At 39.4% G+C, this 22,253-nt stretch overlaps 1 long non-coding RNA gene and 2 pseudogenes across 2 annotated transcripts in view; 1 reads left to right on the forward strand and 2 right to left on the reverse strand.

The window, feature by feature from the left end:
• The window catches only part of LOC147824673 (eukaryotic translation initiation factor 2 subunit 2-like), a 33,137-nt pseudogene that overhangs the window by 960 nt on the left and 9,924 nt on the right, over positions 1-22,253 (forward strand). Inside the window, exon 2 of the transcript XR_015441986.1 lies at positions 43-4,005. The product of XR_015441986.1 is annotated as a eukaryotic translation initiation factor 2 subunit 2-like (transcript). The remainder of the gene's footprint in view (positions 1-42; positions 4,006-22,253) is intronic.
• On the reverse strand, positions 7,510-13,041 carry LOC147824674 (uncharacterized). The gene is made up of 3 exons (XR_015441987.1): positions 12,915-13,041; positions 10,816-10,906; positions 7,510-7,889 (listed from the first exon to the last, which is right to left on the reverse strand). It is a non-coding gene; the product is annotated as an uncharacterized LOC147824674 (long non-coding RNA).
• LOC101725859 (KATNB1-like protein 1 pseudogene) lies at positions 18,664-19,464 on the reverse strand (annotated as a pseudogene).

The following is a 22,253-nucleotide window of genomic DNA, read 5'->3' on the forward strand; positions in this document are numbered from 1 at the left end:
CAATCCCCCGTACCAAAAAAAAAAAAAAAAAGAAAGAAGAAGAAGAAAAAAAAGATATTTGATATTGTTGAAGCTGAAGAGGATATAAAGGATCTTAAGACTGAAAGTGATATCCAAGAGCCAGCTGAACCAGAGGATGACCTTGATATTATGCTTGGCAATAAAAAGAAGAAAAAGAAGAATGTCAAGTTCCCAGATGAGGATGAAATACTAGAAAAAGAAGCTCTAGAAGATGAAGACACCAAAAAAGATGATGGTATCTCATTCAGTAACCAGACAGGCCCTGCTTGGGCAAACTCAGAGAGAGACTACACATATGAAGAGCTACTGAATCGAGTGTTCAACAACATGAGGGAAAAGAATCCGGATATGATTGCTGGAGAGAAAAGAAAATTTGTCATGAAGCCTCCACAGGTCGTCCGAGTAGGAACCAAGAAAACTTCTTTTGTCACCTTTACAGATATCTGTAAACTGTTACATCATCAGCCCAAACATCTCCTTGCATTTTTATTGGCAGAAATGGGTACAACCGGTTCTATAGATGGTAATAACCAACTTGTAATCAAAGGAAGATTCCAACAGAAACAGATAAAAAATGTCTTAAGAAGTTATATCAAGGAATATGTCACTTGTCACACGTGCCGATCACTGGACACAATTCTGCAGAAGGACACCCAGCTCTATTTCTTACAGTGTGAAACTTGTCATTCTTGATGCTCTGTTGCCAGTATCAAAACTGGCTTCCAGGCTGTCACAGGCAAGCGAGCACAGCCCTGTGCCAAAGCTAACTAATTTGCTAATCACCACTGATTTTGCAAAGCATGTTCTGAGAAATTGGCTGGACAGGTTTACTATCAGAGTGGATATATCATTGTATTAAAAACAAGATAGAAAATCTGCCAAGTTCTTTGGCGACTGGTTGGTTGATCTGAAATCTTTGCCGATGCTCAAGCTGTTGACATACTTATTGCCTACTTTAACAACTGTCAGAGAAACAAGATGGGGTAAGGAGGTGCTTTTTAAAAATCTTTCATAGACTTCTGTAAAATGCAAGATAAATTAAAGTTATTATAATAGTGAAAAAAAAAAAACAAAACTAAAACTAGAGGTTCCATTTGACCCAGCTATACCTCTTGGTATCATCCCAAAAGAATTAAAAGCATTGGGGCCAGGGATTTAGCTCAGTGGTTCCAGTGCCTGCCTCAAAAGCGCAAGGTCCCAAGCTCGAGCCCCGGTACCAAAAAAAAAAAAAGCATCATACCACAGCAATATATGCACACTCATGTTTATAGCAGCACAGTGTGTAATAGCTAAATCTTGGAAACAGCCCAAATGCCCATCAACTGACAGTGGATAAAGAGGATGTGGGGTTTTTTTTGTTTTTTGTTTGTTTTTTGTGGTACTGGGGATCAAATTCAGGACCTTGCACTTGCCCAGCATGTGCAGCGCCACTGAGCTACATCCCCGGCCCAAAGATGTGGGTTTTTTATACAATGGAGTATTACTCTGCCATAAAGAAGAATGAGCTTCAGACATTTATAGCTAAATGGATAGACCTTGAGACCATACTCCTAAAAGTGAAATAAATCGGACACACATGTTTAAATACCACATTGTTTCTCTGGTGTGAGAAACCAAAAGTGGAAATAAGGACTGAAATGTATAATGGATGTTGGGAAATGTGAAGAAAATGTTCAAATGGGAAGGGGAACAAGGGAGGGAGAAAGGAAGGAAGGGACAGGAAAAAAGTGAAAATAGAAGAGAAAAATGGAAACAAAGATTTTGTACATAGGGAAGGGAAGGGGCTTGAGGAGAGGAATGGGATAAAATAAAATAAAATAAAATTTATTTTTAAAAAAGATACCTACACTCTTAAGCTCTTTGCAGTATTTCTCACAATAGCCCAGATGTGGATGGAATCAACCAAGAATCTAACAACTGATAATGAATAAGGAAACTGGTGCATGTGTACAATGGAGTATTATTCATCCTTAAAAAAAAGGATTAAAGGGTGTAGCTCAGTGGTAGAGTGCTGTCTGGCCTGCTCAAGGCCCTGTGTTTGATCTCCAGCACTATAAAAGAAAGAGGAAGAGGAAGGGGAGGAGGAGGAAAGAGTGAGGGAGGATATCCTCATTTGCCATAACATGACTGTATGTGGAGGACTTTGTGCTGACTGAAATAAACCAAACACAGAATGAAAAATGCATTACCTCACTTAAGTGTGAGATTAAAACAACAACAGCAAAAAGAGACACACATGGAGAATAAAACAGTGGTTACCAGGGTGAGGTGGAGATAGGAAACAGGGAAACAAAGTAACAGATCTATAGACTAATGGAGTCTAGAGAGTTCAGTTTTATTTGCTGTGGTTTCAGTTGCCCCAGATCAACAAGCAGAAGAAGGTAAGGACAATGTAATATGTTTTGAGAGAGGAACAGAGACCACTATTCACATAACTTTTAGTACATATATTGTTATAATTATTCTATTTTATTACTAGTTATTAATTTCTTACTGTGTCTGATGTATAAATTAAACCTCATCACAGGTATATATGACAGGGAAAAAAGTAGTCACATGTAGGGTTTGATACTATTCTTGGTTTCAGGTATCCTCTGGGGCTTGGAATGTATCCCCTGAGGGTAAGGGAGACTACTTTATATGAGAACTGCAGTTACAATATTGCCTTGTACTCGAGTTTTGAATAGATTTTAGTTGTTTTTGCCACACACAAAAAATAGATAACTATGTGAGGTGACAGATATGTTAATTTGCTTGACTATAGTAACCATTTCACTATCTACATGTATATCAAGACCTCATGTTGTACACCTTAAATATATAGAATAAAAAATTTTTAAGGACTCACCTCTCCTACCACAGGGCAGACAGATGGCCCCAGCAGGCTGATCATGCTAATTCATTGTAAGAGACATAAGGGAGCCCAGCCAGATTCCTTTTATTGGCCTGTCCCTCAGATAGCACAACTGTCCCCCAGTTCAGAAGAATGTGGCTGCTAGAGCCTCACACTTGCACCATTTTTTTTTTTTTTTTTTTTGGAGAACTGCCCTCAGCAGGAGTGGTCACTTCACTTGGGAGATTTTTCCCCCTGGGGCATTCCACATCCAAAGCTAAGGGAGTACAGAACATAGCTGCTTACCTTGCTGTGGGACAGTCATGCAGTGTCTTTATGCTTTAGAGCTCTCAGGGACCAAGCAAGCTAGATGCGGCCAGCCCCTCTCTTGTCTAACTCTTTCTCCTGCCCTGTTCTGCTTCCTTTCTGGGCTCAAACTCCTTGCAAAGCCAGCCCTACCCTGGCTTACTGCTCTTTGGTTACATGGGCAATGGAGTTTTCTTTTGTGTAAATTGTCCTGTGCTGGATTTTGTAATATTCGCAACCAAAACATTCCAACAGATGCAGTGATTACAAGGCTGATGTGGCTGGAAAATACATTGCTGCCCTGTGAAGAAACCCTGGGTGACAATGAAATGTGCCGAAAGACAGAAAGAAAGAAAGAAAGAAAGAAAGAAAGAAAGAAAGAAAGAAAGAAAGAAAGAAAGAAAGAAAGAAAGAAAGAAGAAAGAGAAAGCAAGCATGGTGGTACACACCTGTAATATGTAGAAGTCTGAGGCAAGAGGATCCCAAGTTCCAGCCCAGCTTGGGCAACTTAGTGACTCAAGCAAAATTTTGAGTGTCTCAAAACTTTTCCAAAAAAAATTTTTTTTAAAGGAACTGGGGATATAGCTCAGGGTGAAGGCCCTGGGTTTAACCCCCAGTACTGCAAGAAAAAGAAAAAAGAAAAGAAGGAAGGAGAGAGGGGGGCTGGGAAGAAGGGAAGGAGGGAGAGAAAGTATTAGAAACAACCAACACATGTTTTTATTTTTATATTTTATTTATTTATTCATTTTTTGGTTTTTTGAGACAGGCTCTCACTATGTAGTTCAGGCTGGCCTCAAACTCTCAGCAATCCTCCTGCCTCAGCCTTCCAAGTGCTGGGATTACAGGTATGTACCACCATGCTCAGCTTAATTTTTAAATATATTAACACAAATCTATTCATAGTATTATTTTCTTAGTTTTTAAAATTGGTGGGATCAGAAGTAATTCTCCTTTTATATTTCTGTGACTTTCTCTTAATGAAGATCCCAACAGGTTTATTAATTTTGTTAGTCTTTTCAGAGAACCCATTAATGGTCGCTAATTTTCTGTTTTATATGCTTGGCTTCCTGTTAACTTTTATTACTCTTATTATTAGTTTTTGCCTGGTGAGATGTGGGGTTACGGAGAAAACACAACCACTGCTGCCAACAGTACACACAAAATAGAGAGAAAGGGGACAAATATTATGGCTTTCCTTTCCTCTCACCCTCCAGTGTTGAACTTGTAGTCTTCCTGCCTCAGCTTCCCAAGTAGCAGGGATTATAGGCATGCCATGCCCAGATCTTCTGCATGTTTTAAGTGTACACATACACACAATTTTCAATTAACATGCATCATTGCTCTCATTTTATTTTCAATGTACATTATATTTATTTGCATATTTTCCATTTTTGTTACTCATCATTTCTTTGTTTCTCTCTGATCTTCTATGTTGAGACCATTTTATATTCTCCAGAAACATACACTCTATACTTTTAATTATGGTCTGTAGGTAACAAAGTGTCCCTACATCTGAATTCCAAAATTATTTTATTTTTACCTAGGCATGGTGGTGCATGCCTGTGATCCCAGCACTCTGGGAAGCTGAAGCAAAATCATAAGATCAAGTTGTATCTGGATGACTTACCAAGACTGTTTCAAAATAAAAAGTGTTGGGGAAATAGCTCAATTCCAAGTAATACACCACACACACACACACACACACACACACACACACACACACAGGACCCAGAAAGTAAAATTCCTTGATCTTCAGTTGCAAAGGATTATTTTGCTTATTTTAAGGGGCAATGATTTTCTCTCAGCACATTGAAAATATTCGTGTTTTCTTCTACCATTTCTCTTGAAAAATCAGCCAATGGCTTAATTATTACTTTTTAAATTTTTTATTATTTTATTTTTGGTGTTAAGGATTGAACCCAGGACTTCATACAGGCCAAGCACATGCTCTACCACCATGTTATGCCACCAGCCTAATTATTGCTTTTATTTCTGTAGTGCAGGGAACTAAACCCAGGGACTTGAGTGTGCTAGGCAAGAGATCTGCCATTGAGCTACATCCTACCTAATTATTGCTTTTTTGCAGGTAATTTGCTTCATTTCTTTGGCAGCTTTTAAGCTTCTTTGCCTTTTACTTTTAGCAGTTGCACTTTCATGCATTTCTGTATTTCTTTTCTCACTACTGTGTGAGACTCTTGAAACTGGTGTCTTTTATTATTCTAGAATTGTTTAAAGCTATTATCTTTTCAAATATCATCCCTGCCCTGGTCCCTCTCTGCTCCTTTTGAGATTCTGATATGTATTAAAGCTTTTCAAAACAAGTATGTCTTGTTCTCCTTTCTGTATTTCCCATCTTTTTTTCTGTGTGCTGTATCCTTGATCATTTATTTTCATTTATCTTCCAGTTCAATTATGTATTCTCCTTTGTTTTTGATCTCATAGTAAACATATACATTGTGCTTTTTTTGGTGGTGGTGGTGGTGTTACAGGTATTGAATTGAGGGCATTCCCACTAAGCTACATCTCCAACTGTTTTTTATTTCCTATTTTAAGGCAAGTCACCAAGTTGTCCAGGCTGAGCTCAAACTTGTGATTCTTCTGCCTCAGCCTAGAGCAAGCTAGAAACTCTAATTAAATGTTTTTCCAAAGGTTGCTAGTCAACTTTTAGTATTTAGTATCCCCTACAGATAGTTTTTGGCCTTTTTATTTATACCTTTAAATATTATAATACACTTTTTAAATAACTTGTCTAATATCTGAAGTCTATCCATGTTTTCGGAGTTGGTTGTTTCTATTGTTATTTGTCATATGGTCTTATTTTCTTGCATACCTGATCATCTTTGACTCCCCTGCTGGATAAAGATCAAATTTATCTTAGGTATTTTTTATTTTGTTTTGTTTTTGGTACCGGGGATCAACTCAGGTCCTTGCGCTTCCACAGCAGGCGGCAAAACCGCTGAGCTAAATCCCTGGCCCTATCTTAGGTTTTGTTTGTTTGTTTGTTTGTATGGTTGGTTTTGTTTTTTGAGACAGGGTCTGGCCATGCAGTTCAGGCTGACCTTGAACTCACTATGCAGCCCAGGCTGGCCTCCAACTCAAGGTGTTCCTCCTACCTCTCCTCTGAGTGTTGGGATTACAGGCATGCACCACCACGCTCTCTCAAGTATTTCCTAAGGCCCAGAATGAACTTATTTGATCCCAGAGAGGCCTTCTCTTTACTTCTTTTCTATCATTCAATGATCTCAAAATAAATCCACAGCTTCATTTTCCATTCCATCCAGGTAGCACATAACTGGGTGCATGTCAGGACTGACCTGGAGCCACAAATTCTTTTTTTTTTTTTTCAGCAAAACACGTATTGGTACATTTTAGATATACATGATGATAACATTCATCATAGGGAACTTGTACTTGTACATGATGTATTTTGCTTTTTTCTTCCATTCCCCTCCATGCCTTTCAACCCCTCTTCCCCTCCTTAAAGCTTTGTTTCCATTTTTTCCTTCTATTCTCTATTTATCCTTGTCCCTTCTTTTCTTTCCCCCTCACCCCTCCATTGTTCTCCTTCTCATTTGAACATTTTCTTCCCATTTCCCAACATCTATTATAATTTTTGGAGCCACAAATTCTGAGACAGATTTTACTCTGATCTTTTTTTCTCTGACCATGTTCAGTATAAAGATAATCTTCTCTAGTATCCCCTACAACAGGAAAAAGGAGCAAATTTAGTTCTGGTTCACACCTACAAGTGTAGGGTTTGGGGATGCAAAGGTTACCCACCTTAAGCAAACCCCAGTCTTCTACTTTTGTCTCTTGAATCTCTCTCCCAACACCACTGCACAAAATCCCAAGAGTCCAGTATTAGCCAGACAGAACCAGCTTGAGTGCTCTAGTATTATGCTCAAAACATAGAACTTCATTGACTAGAAGCTCTTTTATTGTCTAGATATTAATACAAAGGGAAGAAATGAAGAAGACATCTCAGATAGTTTATCTTATTGTTTCTCTCCTATTTTTTAATCTCTATTTTTTTCCTTTCTGGGAAATATTTTCAATGTTATCTTCCAATTCTTCTAATTTTTAGAAATTTTCTGCTATATTTTAGAATCTCTTTGTATGTTCTCTAATGCTATCTATATCTACATTATCTACATCTTTATCCACTACTATATGTATGATATCCTGAGCTTGTTTCATAAATGCAAAACCTTCTTAATTGCTCTAGGAATATTAATTATCATCATTTAAGGGTTTTTTTTCCCTACTGTAGGGAACAGGGAAAGGGGACGTTACTAGAACCTCTGCAGTGAGTCCTAGTCTCCTTTGAGCCACGGCAGTACATGGCGAATTACAGGAAAGGTAGAAAAATGAGACTTGGAGAAGAAGCCAAGCTTTGAGTCTGATCAGTGCTGTTCTGGGCAGCAAAGACAAAGACCCCCTAGCTTGCAGCACCTTTTATTCAGTACATCAGGAGAAACAAATGTAACAAATGAAATGCAGAGAGTTCAGTACTTCACATTGGTTTAAACAAGGTGTAACAAAAGACTGGGAGGGGACAGCAGAATTCCTAGATCAATGAGGAACTATGCAGATGAAGATTTGGTTCCTCTCAGGGTGTCTCCCTCAGGTGTGGTCTTGTCCTGGAGCATCACAGCATCACCGGATCCTTGAGGTCTCAGTTGTAACTGGAGGCCAAAATGGAATTGTGTCTCAGAATGCCATAGCTGACCTGTAGGCGGAAGAACTAGGCCTAATCAAATGATTTTTCCCTAAAATTATGTAGCAGTGCTCCCTATGTGGGACTGCATAACTCTGTAATCATAAAACTCCCCTAGCCCCAACTGTGAATGTGAGTAAATAGATAAAGATGCTTGTTAGTTCCGGACACTAGATAAGATCTGTATCAGCTATAAGGTCCCAAAGTAAATTACTCAACTCTTTGTTCGAAACTGATGTTCCAACACCGCTATCTATAGAACAGTCTACAAACATCTGCTAACCATCAGTACGTGTCAGCTGACCACTGACCTTTGTTCCTCTTCTGTAAATTTCGCCTGTTAACTTCCCCTGCAACCCCCTATAAAAAGAGCCTCGGACTCTGGGCTAGTCGCCTCTCTAAGCTACTTTGCTTTGGGAGTGCTGTTTGGCCAGACTAAGGTCTGTTTTACTTTCCAACTTGTCTGGTGTGTTCCTTCCCAGGTGTTCTTCACTGCAGTCAGCTCCTAGGAGCGTTTGGTAAGGTCTTACACCTACACCCTACTTCTTGTGATTGTCTGTTTTCTCAAGTTCCTTTTTTCTGTGTGCTTAGGTCTCTGATTTCCATGTTAGCAGCTTTCCTCAACCACCTGGTGACTGGAGATCTCTCTTCATACACTATGAACTGGTACTGTGTTTGTAGGTTGAGTTTATTGATTAGAGTCTCACATGATGGATAAAGTACTGGCAGTTTATGAGAGGATGGAACCAAATATTGAAGACCCCAGCTGATTGTCTTGAGCTCCTGCAAGGCAACGCAATGCAAGGTGAAAGAAGACGTAGAGATGGAGTTAAAGAGACAGAGACAGAGACCTGGGATGGACCACACCGAGCATGTGGTGAGGACCCCAACTAGGACCATGGGTATTATTTGATTATACAGCCATAGGGTCGAGGAATACATGTAGCATCTGGTGATATCAGCTGACACAGGCAAGGGTTGTAGAAAGGAGGATAAGGCATTCTTGCAAAAGGAGCAGAAAAGACCAAAGGTAAATCATGGTTAACTAGTAAGCTACTGAAACAATTAAGGGAGGGGTAACTCTAGGAATGGAATGTGGTCTGGAGCCATACAGTCCTCAGCCACATTGTTTTCTCACTTAGAAGCCCTACAACTTCACAGACCAAGACTTAGGTCTCTGTCACAGCCACTGACAGAGGAGCTTAGGCTAGCCTGAGTGCCATTCCACACGCTCCTGTGAATCAGGTAGGCTTAGGTCCACCTTCTAGTTGTAGCCAATTATGGGGGGAACATGCCTGCTCCATACTGTAGCTCTAGTCTGGGCGCGGAGCGTGGGGTGTGTGTGTGTGTGTGTGTGTGTGTGTGTGTGTGTGTGCAGGGGTCCTGCCACATCCAAATGTCGGTTTCTATTTTTCTCTGTTCTGGTTGATTTCTCTAGATAAGCCTCCTCTTAACCTTTTGAGTGACAAAAAGGGAAGGAGGTGATGGCGGATTCTGGTGGAATTTCTCTGGCTCAATGTTCAAAATATAGATTCACCCAGTTTCCCAGTGTCCACTACAGCAACCTCCTCAGCTAAACCTCCCTCAAACTAGAGTTTTAGAGTCCAAACTTTACAGACAGAAAACTTAGTTTTCTGTCCAAATAAAGGAAAACAAAAAATTTGAACTATGCCCTTCTGTTTCAGCAGCAGCCCTCACTCTTGACACACAACTATGTGATGCGTCCCATAGCTGATACTTTCTAGGCTAGCACAAAGTGGTTTTCCTCTTGTCAGCGTACCTCCATCTTCTTGGCTGAACTGAGAAAGTAGAAAGCAATGGTAAAATAAAATTCTGAAATCAAGAGATTATAAATATTTGTCACAAAAGTATTTAACTCAGTAAGAAAAGATCCAGCAGGTAGACAAAACAAGCTGGTTTGCCTGAGCTAGAAGAGCAATGTGTACGTGCACATGTTGTACAAACGTTGACAGAGCTAAGGAAAGGAATTCCGAGGACAATTGCTAGGCAGGATTCAAGACTGGTTAACTTTCTACAGGGCAATAAAATTCTTGGGTTTAACCAGGCTATAAAATCTTACAGCCCATTAGTTTCTCAGGTTAAACTGTAACTTTATAGAACCATAAAACTGTCTACTACTTCAATCACTGTGAATTAATTAGATCCACTGTGGCAATGGAATTTCATTCCTTAGGAATGTCAAATAGGTGTAAATTCCTAGGATACAAAGTTTTGCTTTTATTCAACATTGAAGAAGTTATTCCTTCATGATTTTAGGAACCAGGCAATCATTATTTTTGCCATTTTTCCAAATGTGGAATCATTTTTTTCTACCCTATATCAGGGGAAAGTACCTAAAATATTTATTTTTGCTATCACTAGCATAATTTTGCCTCAATGCCTATTTTTTCTGTCCTTGTGGTTTTGTTCCTTCTCACCCCAGCCCAATTTACTGTTATTTTAGTGTGAGTTTTAAGGAACAAACAGACATAAATTCATGAACTCAACTTCCCTTTTCAGATCACACATTTCCTTCTGTGCTTTATCATTACAGACTTTCTTAAATGTTTAGCATGTTTTCTTGTTTGTTGGTTTTTGTTCTGTTGCTTTGTTATGTGCACGTGTATGTTTTACAGGAGATTGAATCCAGGGCCTGTTGCAATGTGCATTTAGTTGCCAAGGCTGGAATTTGTAATCCTACTGCCTCACCCTCCCAAAGAGCTGTGATTAGTACAGGCGTGCACCCAAGTGACCTGTTGTTTTTTGAGTTAATGCTGCTATAGAATTATTACTTTCCCTCTTTTACATCTTTTCTGGATTTCACTGGGCATTTTTAGCACAAGTGACAGTGTGAATTTAGGTGTTCTATTTACTATTTTGACTAGGTCCTTTCCTGAATATATCAATCCTTGGTTCCAAGTATCAAAGAGGTCCTCACCCTTGGAGATAGAAGCAAATGGTTCCAGGGCCGGGGATTTAGCTCAGTGGTTCCACCGCCTGCCTCGAAAGCACAAGGTCCCGAGTTCAATCTCCAGTACCAAAAAAAAAAAAGAAGAAGCAAATGGTTCCCATTATGGAGAAAATGTTATTATGATGTTATAGGAATCAATAGGTTTCTTGTCTATTCTATTACTGGGTGCAAGCATGGGCTTGGGCTGGGGAGTGCGGCTCAGTGGTAGAATACTTGCATTGTATAAGTGAGGCCCTGGCTTTGATCTCTAGCACTATAGGAAGAAAAAACCGGGCCAGGGATTTAGCTCAGTGGTTACGCCACCTGTCTTGCAAGTGCAAGGACCCAAGTTCAATCCCCAGTACCAAAAAAAAAGAAAAAACAAGAAGGAAAAACCCACACCAACTTTCCATTCAAAATTGTGATCTGAGAACAACAAAGACAAAATAATTACAAGCATCTGATTTCTGGTCCTATCCGCTCTGCTTCTTACTCCCCCCTCTGCACCTGTAGGAGACAGACTTTCCTTGGCTGGTATTCTGGCCTCCTTGCCTGAGAAGAGAAGGCATTTCAAACTTTAGCTATACTTCCTGATGAATATGGGACCAAATGACATAAGTTTATCTTTCTTTATGGCAGAGTAGTACTCTATCATGTATAAATACCACACTTTCTTTATCCATTCATCTGGGGTTTTTTTTCTTTTCTTTTCTTTTCCTTTCTTTTTTTTTTTTTTGGTACTGGGGATCGAACTCAGGTCCTTGCTCTTGCACAGCAGGCAGCAAAACCACTGAGCTAAATCCCCAGCCCACTCTTTCTATCTATCTTTCTTTTTTTCTTTCTTTCTTTCTTTTTTCTTTTTTTTCCTGGGGATAGAATCAAGGACATTGCACACACTAGGCAAGTGTTCTACCACTAAACTATATTCCTAACCCTGAATCCACCCTTTATATAAACCTTTCAGATGATCCTTTCCAAAGGCTTTACCTCGGTTTAAAAAATTTTAAAGGCCACAAGCAGCACTAGGGGGAGCCAGTTATAAATGTAAAACTCCAGACTCCACTCCCAGAAAAGGAAGAAGTTGTACTGTATCCACATTTTATGGAGAGCCCCATGTCAAAAACAAAAGGTCAGCCTCAAATAAATGCAGGAATGGATGCCAGGTTTAGCATCCTTTATCCAAAATGTCTGGGACAAGAAGCATTACATTTTTTCTTTTCAGATTTTGGAATATTTGCATATGCATAATGAGAGATCTGGTGGTCATCACCTTGGCCAAGGGCTTACACTTAAACCAGCACTAAGGTGACAAACTGACTGTGACATACTTAGAAGAACACAGCATCATTTAAGATCTCTACCAAAAATTTGACCCAATTTATAAGAACATCAAGTCAAATCAGGGGCCTGTGTATTATGTCACAGTGATTTTAAACACAAAAAGTTAGCCACTGGGTATGATTAGCACTTTGGAACTTTCAGTTCTCTTCTACAGCCATCTTCCATATGTTCTAGAAGTGGCCAAGGAGACTCTTGCGTAGTCCTCTCAGAAGCCTCTCTTCTCCTTCTGGAAAGGTCACCTGTCAGGCCTCTTTGGTATAAAAAGAGGTATGGAGGCTGGGGATTTAGCTCAGTGGTTTCACCACTTGCTGTGCAAGCACAAGGACCCAAGTTTGATCCCCAGTACCAAAAACAAAAACAAAACAAAACAACAAAAAAAGAGGTATATCTTCTACCCCATTGCCGAGGACACTCTATGCTAAAGCTGCTGAAATACACCTTGAGGCTAGTTGTTTTTTTGTTTTGCTTTATTTTTGATACAAGGTCTCACTATATAGTTCATGCTGGCCTTGAATTCACAGCACTCCTCCTGCCTCAGCCTCCTGAGTCCTGGGATCACAGGCATGTGCCACCAAGCCTGGCCAAGGCTACTTTCTTACATTATGATCCCAAAGGGACCACATTAGACTTTCAGCATTTCCAAGACTTTACATGGCAATTTACTCACTTTTTGTACTAGCCCCTCTCCCCTAGGACTGAGAAAGCTGACCTGTGAGAGGACAGTAGTTGAGTCAGTGCTGTCTTACCAGACTTGTTCTCTCAGGCAATGCTTCTTATTCCAGCCCAGTCATCCAGCTCGCCCCAGAGCTCTAGCTATAATCTACTTAACACCTTGGAGTTTTATGACATACGAAGCATTCTGTAAGACAAGCCAGGACCTGTGGGCAGAATGGCTGCCAAAACAGAAAAGGGAGAGGACAAATTAGGGGGCAGTAGGCTTTCTTAACCTCACTCTTTTTCAGCATGAGATTCTTCTCTTCCCTGGGGCCTTGGGAAACAGGCCATGGGGACCTTGCTCTTTTCAGTTATCCAAACTGTATTTGCCATCCTTTTGTTTAAGCAGGCATGTGTCACTTAATGACAGGGATATTTTCTGAGAAATGTGTCATTAGGGGATTTCATTACTGTGCAAACACCAGAGAATGTACTTATACACCAGGCACTTCCTAGTCTAGTTTACCACAAACCTATGCTACATGTTACACACACACACACACACACACACGCACGCACACTAGCATATTGCTCCTGTAGTATTGAAGAACAAATCAAGATTAAATTAAAATTACACAAGAGAAAATGGTACAATCAAGGGATGCAATAAATACCAGATGAATTAATGAAATAAGTATATATTAAACATTTTAAAAATAAGGATTACCCTATAAAATAATGATTTAAAAGTATAGCATAAACCAGGCGTGGTGGTGCACGCCTGTACTCCCAATACTTGGGAAGATGAAGCAGGAGGATCCCCATGAGTTTGAGGTCAGCCTGGGCTACATAGTGAGTTCAGGCCAGCCTGAACTACATAGCAAGACCCTGTCTCAAAAAAAAAAAAAAAAGTATAGCATAGTAAACAATCAATGATGTTATAATAATAGTAAACATAAATCAATCAAGTATATATCAGTACATAATACCAAGTATTGTGTATGCTGGGCATGGTGATGCACACCTGAAATCCCAGCTACCAGAGATTGAGGCAAGAAAATCACAGGTTGAGACCAGCCTGGGCAATTTAGCAACACTTAGGCTTGCCCTGAGGGTACTATGGAGAACAAAAGAAGGGAGAGGAAGCAGAGAAAGGATATAGAACACACCAATGCTAGCTTCTCTGTTCCAAATTGAATTCTGGAGAAAGAAAGGCAACTTGAGTATTTGGTTGGGTTTTCCAGAGCAGAAGCTCTTGCTCCATTCCATAGTTAGGGTTCTGGAAGGAGGCCACCGGGTAGGATGTCCCTAATTGAACCCAGGAAAAACAGTGTACAGAACAGCCAAAGACACAGCCTCAATTGGACTGAGGCAATGAGGCTCACGCTCCCTCATAGAGCAGCTGCCAGCTGAGACCTGCAGGTCTGTCAGGGCACCAGAAGGTGCTGAGCAGACTGACCAACATGGACAGGGACAGGGCAGGCAAGTTAAGGACTTGAGGTGTCCACAGGGCAGCCAAAAACCAATGAAAGGCAGACTCAGCAGCACAGGCATGCAATCCCAGTTACTTTGGAGGCTGAGGCAGGAGGATCACAAGTTTGTGGTCAACCTGGGCAACTTAGCAAAGAGATCCTGTCTCAAAATAAAAATTTTTATATGGCTAGAGATGTAGCTCAGAGCTTCCCTGGCTTCAATCCTGGGTACTGAAAACAAAAACAAAAGCAAACAAAAAACTTTGAGAAACTCAGTCACCAGACACAGCTTAAACCAAGAAAGAATGAATCTCATGAGCTGCAGATGTCAGCAGAGAGGTGATAGATCCATAAATCTGCCTCCCAGATGCTCTCTGAGAAAGGGACAAATCTGAAGACCTAAGAATCTGAGTATTAGTTCCTAAAAGATTCTGTTGGGCATGGTTCTTCTGCACAACAAATAACCTCAAAAATGCTGTGTGTGGTGGCACATGCCTGTGATCCCAGTACTCCAGAGGCTGAGGCAAGAGGATGGTCATGAGTTTGAGGCCAGCCTGGGTTGCATAGTGAGTTCAAGCCCGCCCTGAACTGAGACCCCGTAAAACAACAACAAATAAAAAACCAAAATAACCTAAAAAACAGTGACACATTACAGATGTTAAATCAAACCGGGGACAGAGCAGGGGCCAGTGCTCGGAATTGAACCCATACTGAGCTTTACTCCTAAATTAAATCAAACTTGAGAATAAGAAGTCTCTGAAAATAAAGGGTTCATTGAGCTGTATAGATGCCAGTCAAAAGTTCAGTGGACAAATTCCCTAAGCTACAGCAGCAGTACCACCAGAAAGCAGTTGGGAAAATGTCAACCTTATAAGTAGGGAAGGACAGAGGGGTTGAAGGGAGGGCAGGGGAATGGGGCAAAAATAAGAACCAAGAGAAAGTATGTAAAGGTGCAAATTTCCAGTGATGAATGGCATTATATTGTATACCTAAAATGTACAATAAAATTAATTAAAAAGAAAATGTCTACCAGACCCAATAAACTAGGTATTTTGCAATAAAATTTTGGGGAGAAGAAACGTAAATCATTTATATGAGACCTATACTAACTGTAGATAAGAGGGGCAGAACAAGGAGAACAGCCATAGTCCTGTGAGAAGAGGTCAGTCCATATGAGCTATTTCTTGGTTGGCTGGTTCTCAAAGTGGAATCCCCATGACCCTGATGAGTAATGGTCAATGTACAGAAAAGGGATGTGGAGTCATTTCTTTTTCCTTTTCTTTGTTGATTTACTTGAAGCTATCAATTACAGTGAACTTCTCTTGTTTGTTTGTTTGTTTTTTTTGGTACCAGGGATTGAACTCGGGTCCTTGCGCTTGCACAGCAGGCGGCGAAACCACTGAGCTAAATCCCCAGCCCAACAGTGAACTTCTCTTATCTCTTACCTCTCCCCTTTCTCTGGCCTGTAACAATTTAGGGTTTCTAAGAATTCTCTTATCATAAGCTTTGAATTTTTACTCATGGGTTTGAGATTCAGCTGCAGCTTTTCTTTTCCAATTGGTATCTATGAGGCTTATCCTCCAGTCCATAGATGAGGGATTCATGTCTGCTCCACAAGTCCCCTCATTCTAAGACCAGCAGCTTCAGTGACCTGCTCTTCTCATGACAGAGGACAGGATTGTAAGAACCAAGGCAAGTGATGCAGACACATTTAAAGCCTCCACTTACATCATATCCATTAACATACCATTGCCCAAACTAGGTCTCATGGCCAAGTTCAAAGTCAATGGATAACAATAAATATGCATATTACCGAAAGAGTGGAGAATTGAGAACAGTAATCCAAGCTATTGCAGAGTCTGAGGCTTAATCTGAAGACTAACCACGTTGTTATATATTAGACTAAGGTTGCTAAACAGAAACTTAACTTTTCCTATCACCCAGTAGGTAGGAGACTTGTCTTAGATCAAGCTCTGTAGAAGCAGAGCCCAAAACGGGGATTACCGAACACATAATCTCCTGAGTGTGTGCTCTAGGGAGGAGTGCACATTTCAAGAAGTGTGACAAGGACAGAAAAAAAGGAAGGAAAAGGAACAGCAGTGCACACTGTACATCAGGAGGGACAATAATGTGATCCCAGCTGGAATCTGGTTTGATCCCACAGGATGTGAGTGAGAATTGCACTACAGAGTTATCCCCCTTGAGGCAAGAGCAGGGCTTCTTGGTTTCTCTGTCGATGAGTCAGTAGTTGCCTCCCCCAGTGTCTGTAACCTCCCTGACGTTTCCCTGGGAGGTGGCAGCTGGAAGCCAAGTGTAATTCTCTGAAGAAGGCAGAAACTATGAGCTAAGGCAGACAGAACTCACAACACTAGGTGTATTGGCTGATTAAGGGATCTGGAGGGGGCACCAACAGCTCCTGCACTACATGGCTTGGCTCAAGAAATACCAGATCAAAATAAAATTACTATGTTTTATTTACACACAGCAAATATTGCTGTTTATTTTTTAATATTCACTCCCTTTTACCAAAAATAAAACAAGTTTATTTAGCTGCCCAGAGTAAAAACTAGCATGAACATATAATTAGGTTCTTCACACCAGATGAAGGGAGACAGATCATATGGAAGCTTCTGAAATAATCTTGTCCTCCTCCTCCTCCCTCTTCTCCTTCTCTTCCTCCTTTTCATTCTCCTTCCTCTTTTTCTTCTTTTTTAAAAGAAATATTTAGTGAATTTACTCAAATTAAGTTTAAATGATACAGAAATTAAAAATATTAGAGGTCTTGGGCCGGGGATTTAGCTCAGTGGTTTTGCCGCCTGCTGCACAAGCACAAGGACCTGAGTTCGATCCCCAGTACCCCCCCCAAAAAATTAGAGGTCTATATACCATAAAAAGTGAATATAAATTAGCCAACTCTGTGGACATTTCCAGTTAAACATTCATACAAATACATATTCACCTTTTTCTTTATATAATGATAACACATACATACATGACATGAAAATTCTGGCAAGAAAAATCAGTGATATTAAGAATATTCTCACATTTCAAAAATGGTATGGAATCTGGTGCCTGTCTCACAAGCACAAGGTCCCGAGTTCGATCTCCAGTACCAAAAAAAAAAATGGTATGGAATATGTTGTAATGAAACATTCTACATGAATGTAAACCTCTGATTTAATTCCATGCTTTTATCATGCTGGAAGCATTGTTGGTTTTAATTTTTTAAAAACATGTTAGTATCATATCACATTGGCTTATTAATAAAGCATTTTGTATACATAGTATCTTAGTGTGTACAAAAAATTTTAATATTGATTTATGATGGTGTTTTAAATTTTGAAAGTCTCTTCAACATAGGAAAATAGTTGCACAGACTTAGGTGGGGTTTTTTTGTTTTTGGTACCGGGGATTGAACTCCGGACCTTGTGCTTGCAAGGCAGGAAGCAGAACCACTGAGCTAAATTCCTGGCCCTAGGTGGGGTTTTTTTTAAATAAAACACACCCAAAAAAATTGATGATTGGTTTCTGTGGTTCCTAGTAATAAATCCTGTTTTATTTTTCCCATAGTATAAATTATCTTCTAATGCAGGTTTGCATTAAGACCCAGTAGTTCTTAAACAATGTTACTAAGTAAATGTAAGTCTCAAATGCAGCAAAGATGAACAATCTTCATAGTACACTTTCACCTCATTGAAATTGAAAATAAACTTTTGGATATTTTCCACTTCAATGTGAAGTAGATTGTTCAAGCTTCATTAGAAAAAGATGGCTTTGATTTCTTCCACAGTTCAGAGTTGGAAATCACATAGTCTAGGGATGTTTTGAATAACCAAATGTTTTTAGTAGATGAAATCTCTCAATACAATTGCAATAAATAAGCTTCTATATCCTTAGCTACAGTACCAGTATATCCTGGAACCAGAGTAAGATGGTTTTCCTCTTCCCACAATCTACTTAATTATTATTTTTAAATCTGAATATTTTATCACTTATTATTTGTTTTGTATAAGAATTCTGACCACAACCTTTTTTACTACTGCTTGAAGCCAGTTTAAGCCAACTATTACATATTCTTCAAATTTGCTTTTAAGTAATGGCTTTGCTAGAGGCAATAAATCTACACAGCAGCCAAGTGAGATATATTGTTTTTATTCCTATAAACTATTGGTGAATACAAGAAGGCAATCTACCACAAGTCCAAGGTCTTCTAGCCTCACTAAATAAGCTACAAGTCAGGCCCGGCATGTAGCTCAGTGGCACCGTGCCTGCCTAGCAAATGCAAAGTCCTAAGTTCCATTCTCAGTACGGGGGTAAGGGGGAGAGTAAAAAAAAAATAGGCTACAAATTCACTTATACTTCTCTTTCTCTAGAAAGTTAAAAGTACATTCAATATCAAATTCCTGCTGAACAAAACTTGGGCCATTGTTTCATGGCCTCAGAGAAAAACCTACTATACATATTTTGATGATGGGCTTTCAGTCTGTGAAGAACCAGTCACTAGAGTTTAACACATTTATGTCCAACTATTGGGGTGTTAATTTTTCAGGCAAGTGGCTTGCACAAGCCAGTTCATTTTCCTTATTTGCCGTGTCAAAGCCCCCACTTCTAAGGGCCTGTTTTTTTCTGTAACAAGGATTTGGAAAGGGATGATGAACTCTCCTTCTGTGATAGATCACTTTATGTAGTAGATCTAGGCTTTTCTCAGCTTGTCCAACTATTTATGTAAGCAGCCAACTTCTTTTGGAGATTTCTTAAATTCCTTCATGTTATTATTTGTAAAATTAAAGATCCTTTTTGAAGGAAGGTCAATAGAATGATTGTCCATATTATTATAAAAGTTTCACTTTTTTTTTTTGGTACCGGAAATCGAACTCAGGACCTTGCACTTGCAAGGCAGGTGGCAGAACCACTGAGCTAAATCCCCAGACCCAAAAGTTCCGATTTTTAATGTAGTTTTCAGATACAATAAGCTCTTCAGTACCAGCACCTCATGGTACCACGCCACCTCAGCCCAGCCCGGGTGCTGACAAACCGCATCCTGCAGCCCAAAGCATCCCTTGGTTCCCCCAGAAATCTTTAAGAGACAACTGGTGTCACTCTTTGCGCCTTCTTTCCTCCACCCTGTTGGCTTGAATGCATATGTGATGGCCAGAGCAAGAACAAACATCTAAGACTGAGAGATAACTTAGAGAATGAAGGCTGGTAGGCCTATTCTTAGAAGGGGCTGTGAGTCCATGGGCCACTGTGCCTTCAGTATAGGGAGATATGACATACCCAGGTCAAATTATTGTTAATTAACTTTGACAGTTTAAAATCTATTTACAGAATAATGGAATCCTCACCAATCCTATGTTCAAGTCAGATTGAAAATGAATTTAATGGGCCTGGGATTTAGCTCAGTGGCACCGTGCCTGCCTCACAAGTGCAAGGTTCAGAGTTCAATCCCCGGTACCAAAAAAAAAAAACGAATTTGAGACCCTGCTATAAATATGTTGCCAAAACACCTTCCAGTAAGAGTATATTCATTTATACTTCATTCAGCAGGTAGTATTCATTTCCGCACACTCCATATTATTTAGATGGTTCGATTTAATAAACAAAAAGGCATTTTATTGTTTGCATCTTCCTTTCACAGGTTTCTCATAAACTTGAAGGGGTTTTTTTTTAATCACTTCTAGGACATTTGTACATCTTGCTTTGCAAATTTGCTGTTTGCAAATTTGACCATTTTCTGTAAATGAGCTTACATTTTTGTAGTGACTGGGAGGTGCTACTTGTTTGAAAAAATTAAATATGCTGTTAAGAACAAAGACTAATTAAATGAACACCTGGGTATCAATTGCTCAAATGAACTACTGTTGATATTTTGTCATATTTGCATCAAGTGTTTAAAAAAATTCCCTTGCTTTGATTTCCAAATGTTGCCTCTCAGTCAATATTTTCCATTTAATTATTTTTTTAAATTGTGGTAAAATTATTGTTTTAATCCTGCATATTTTAGGGTTCAGTGTGATAATTGAATACATATGTACAATATGGAATGATGGGATCAGGATAGTTAGTATTTTCATCTCCTTAGACATTTAAGAAAATATTTTCAAGCAGGGCATGGTGGCATTCACCTGGAATCCAGCATTTAGGGAGGCTGAAGCAAGAGGACCACAAATTTGAGTCCAGTGTGGGGCAAGTTAGCAACTTGGCAAGACCCTGTCTCAAAATAGAAAATGAAATTTTTTTTTTTTTGGTACTGGGATCGAACTCGGGAACTTGCACTTGCAAGGCAGGTGCCAGAACCAAGAAAGCAAAATTTTTAAAAAGGCTGGTGATATAGCTCAGTGTGAAGGCTCTGGGTTCAATCTCCAGTATCAAAGAAATTACCAAATCTTTTTTATTAAAATTTGTGTTTGTAGTACTAGGGATTGAATTCAGAGGTGCTCTACCACTGAGCTATATCCCCCAGCCCTTTCTATTTTTTGAGACAAGGTCTCACTAAGTTACTCAGGCAGTACTCAAACTTAGGATCCTCCTGGCTCAGCCTCTCTCAGTGCTGGAATTAAAGGGATGCACCACTGTGCCAGGATTTGAGCTTTTTTTTTTTTAATGAACTTGAAAAGTTGAGGGGGGAGCAAGCCCTTGGTGGTAGGTGCTGATATGCACTCCACACCTTGGCGATGTTATTGCATGTGGATTGGCGGCTTTTGAAAGATTATTTCCCAGGTGGGATTGGTGTCAGAATCTTATCAATATATATGAAATTAAGAAAGATTAGGTGCTAAACTATCCAGCACAATACTTGTATATTTTTAATATCGTATAGAACCAAAATTCTAGAAACTATGAATACTCTAGATCTAATGTGATTTATTCCTTCAGTCATTTCAAGCATTGTAGGGGCTATGTGGCCATTTGCCCATCCACTTTATGTTTACATTTTCCACATTCATACCACTAGACAACAGGTTTGCTTAACCATGGATTTTTCTTTTAATTATTACCAAATCTTGTGATGATTATTTACTGTCTTTCTGTAAGTCTTACTTTGTACTTTACGGAAAACCTCCATTTTGAAAATCTATATTGTTATTGACATGCCTTTAATGTTTCAAGACAAAAAAGAAAGTCTTACAGTTAATGTTTGCACTCTGAGGTAGAACTTAACAGGAAGGGCCTGAAAAAGAATAGGAGGGGGCTATTAAATACTTTCAGTAAAATTTTACCTTTGTCTTGTGCACAACATGAAGACTATGCTCTATAACTTAGTAAATATTTTTTAAATGGTAGAGATGCTGTCGTTGTTGCTAAAACATTTCTTAGGAGAGGGAGATTAAGAGGGGGGAGATTGTGATGTATTGGGTATAGGTACCAAGTCTCTATGAGAAATGGGATTATTATGTTCTACAAAAAAATGTAGGAGAAGGGCCCAAAAAGATGGAGGGAAGGGGAGGAAGAAGAGGGGAAGAGAATTTAAAGAAGAATTAAGAGGCCAGGCACAATGGTGCACACCTGTAATCCTAACACTCAGGAGGATGAGGTAAGAGGATCACTTCAATTTAGAGGCCAGCCTGGGATACACAGTGAGCTCAAGCCCAGCTTGAACTACAAAGCTAGACCCTGTCACCCCACCAAAAAAGAGCCATGTACATGTGCCAACTCTACATGAAGAATGCAATCATTATGTACTATAAACATGTACTGATAAAAATTTAAAAATTCTTAGTCATAAAAGTTCTGAAATTCTTGTAATTTTTCCATACTTATCTGAAGTTATTTTTATTTTGTAATTTTTTTCTCCCTTCTCTTCCCAACCTCTTGCAAAAATAGTAGTGGGTCTCTGCTAACAAACTAAGCAGAAGCTAATATTTTATATACCTTTGAACTGTGGAAATTAATATTTGGATACTTGACAATTTGTTTGATTATATAATTGATAAAATTGTGATGTGTATTAATGATACT

Source organism: Heterocephalus glaber, unplaced genomic scaffold (genome assembly GCF_053883595.1).
Source record: "Heterocephalus glaber isolate CG9 unplaced genomic scaffold, H.glaber_assembly_v1.0 deba00001532, whole genome shotgun sequence".
Taxonomy (NCBI): Eukaryota; Metazoa; Chordata; class Mammalia; order Rodentia; family Bathyergidae; genus Heterocephalus; species Heterocephalus glaber.